Genomic DNA, 2,558 nt, shown 5'->3' with positions numbered 1-2,558 from the left:
TTACATACTACATGTCATTCACCCATTCATACAGAGCAGTGTACCTTACTCTATAGGACCTAACATTCACACACATTCACACACCGTTGGCCATGCCATCGGGAGCAACTCAGGGTTAAGTATCTTGCCCAAGGATACATCGACATGTTGACTGCATGGGCTGGGATCGAACCCACAACCTTCTGGTTGAAAGACGACCGCACTCCCTCGCAGCCACAGTCGAAAGTCATCACATAACGGCATTGTAATACACGGTTCGGCTGCATTAAATATTACATATCTGCCGTAGTTCTCTATCTTTAGAGCCCTGATGAGAAGACTTCTAGACAAACATGAGGAACTGCCGCCAACACTGAAAACCTGACGTGGATCATAAATATATCAGCAATTAAACAACATCTTAAATTTCTTTTCACACAATACATCCCTTGCAGGATCAACACTAATTTGGCTGACTTTTATATTTGATCCAATTGGTAGATAGGCTGTATTTACACCATAAAGGTGCACAGCTGATAGAAAGGGACACCTGGTGGTTAAAGCATGTTATTGAATTTCTTTATTTTTAGATATTAATAGGATCCCTATAAAGTATATTCATTACTCGTTATTCTCTACTAATAGTTAATTACTATTTTTCACATCCCTTTCAAGATTTCAAGATTTTCCAGGATTTATTGAAATATTATATTCACAAACGGTGTAGTTATGCAATGAATGAAAAACTTGGGTCGCAGGTTCCTCAATAGTGCATTACAAGACATCTATCAATATTTGTGCATACCTCCAGCAATGTTAACTATGTTGAAGCACTTATTTTAACTGATATTATACATATGTATTATACTCTTATAGGATGTATATAGATATTTCATCTCCGGCCTTGTCAGGTATTGAACAATAAATAAAGAATTATTAAATATAAAACACAGAATGTGTGTGATTATACTAAATGATTTACAAATAAACACCACTGCATATTTACAACTGTTACACATGCTGATGTAACGCAAATGTTTCCAACTTGGGATCAATAAAGTATATCTTATCTTAAGATGATCGATGGCTACTGCCATATTTGCAAAATGTTTCTCTGAGCCTTGACAAGTGCATGTTTTAGGCTTATCAATGAATGTAATGCCCATTATGGGCACAAGTAATTTTCACCCATTTATTAATTATATGTTTTAAATTTGAGTGTTTCCTATCCCCTAAACCTCCAGGGATGTACACAGTATACTGGCAACTTCTTATTAAGGGAAATACGAAAACGTCTTTTAAAACTACAACTCCCAGTAGACGTGCCATAGATAGAGAACATGTTGCGAAGCACAATATCGATAGCAGCGTCCCTAGCAACAAGTAACAGCTAGTTAATAATAATAAAAGACATTAAGAAAAAGGCATTTTAAACAGTCATTAAAAAGCAACACACTGTACATGCATTGCATTACTATAAACATGTAATAACGTGCTTTAACCAGTAGGTGGTTTGGGTTAAAAAGCTGTCAAGTTTACAGTGTTAACAAAATAAAATATACTGCTGTTTCTGGTTTAGTTTACGACGGATATATTTAGTTATTGTTTTGATATTTGTAACACAAAAGCGATGGAAAAAACCCACAGCAACATAGAAAAGATGGTCTTAACATGACCCAGCGGTCTAGTAGTTAATAAAAAACAATAATATCAAAACAAAATATTACAACTAACTTTATTGTGAAATTCAAACTGAACGGTAAAAGAATAGTTTCCGGTCTATTCTGAGCCCGATCTCTGTAGATAAATAAAAATAAAGAACTATGACAGATGTGTAATATATAATGCAGCCGAACCATTTATTACAATGCATTCATGTGATGACTTTCAAAGAGTAAAGCAAGCAATTCACTGCTGAATAAAGTGTGATTTTATCTTTTATGAAACGTTTTTTTTCATATGGAATGCAGTTGGAGGTCAACCAATCACAGAGCTTGAGAACTAATCACGGGGTTTGTCAAACAGAGCACATGGTGTAGTCCTAAATGATAGCTTGGGATTCTGGTAGTGTATTCTGCCATCCTTTACTCCGAAAAAATATTTGTTTCTCCGAATCGAAGGGGAAAAATACAAAAGCATTGCACACAATTTAAACCAATCAATGTTGTGTAATTAACAAGGATAATCTGGTGTTTTTTAGTCGATGAGTAGTGCAGATATCACTGTAAAATCAATCGACAGTAAGGGGAATACTTACTTCTGGGTGTACAATTCTCCGTTATCCAATGGGAATAGACGCTCACATTGCCTTTAAGGGCAGCCGACACAAACGAATGCCGTGCTTCCATGAGCGTCAAATCCCGCCGCAGATGGGAATACATTGCAATCAGTTGAAAGCTATTTGCGTCCCTTTATGAAGCTGAAGGAGCCTAGGAGCGTCACAACTGCACGCCACGGGACCCTGACCAAACGTCGCTCCTGGACGATTATGGAGTGAGAGTGTGTTGTTTAGGATGACTGGTAGTCATTTAGCATTCATAAACCCACAATGACCAAACAACCCTAAGCATGAAGTTGTC

This window comes from Notothenia coriiceps, unplaced genomic scaffold (genome assembly GCF_000735185.1).
Source record: "Notothenia coriiceps isolate Sejong01 unplaced genomic scaffold, NC01 NC01_scaffold00012612, whole genome shotgun sequence".
Classification (NCBI taxonomy): domain Eukaryota; kingdom Metazoa; phylum Chordata; class Actinopteri; order Perciformes; family Nototheniidae; genus Notothenia; species Notothenia coriiceps.
The sequence above is the reverse complement of the archived record's forward strand: the minus strand, read 5'-3'. Positions refer to the sequence as shown.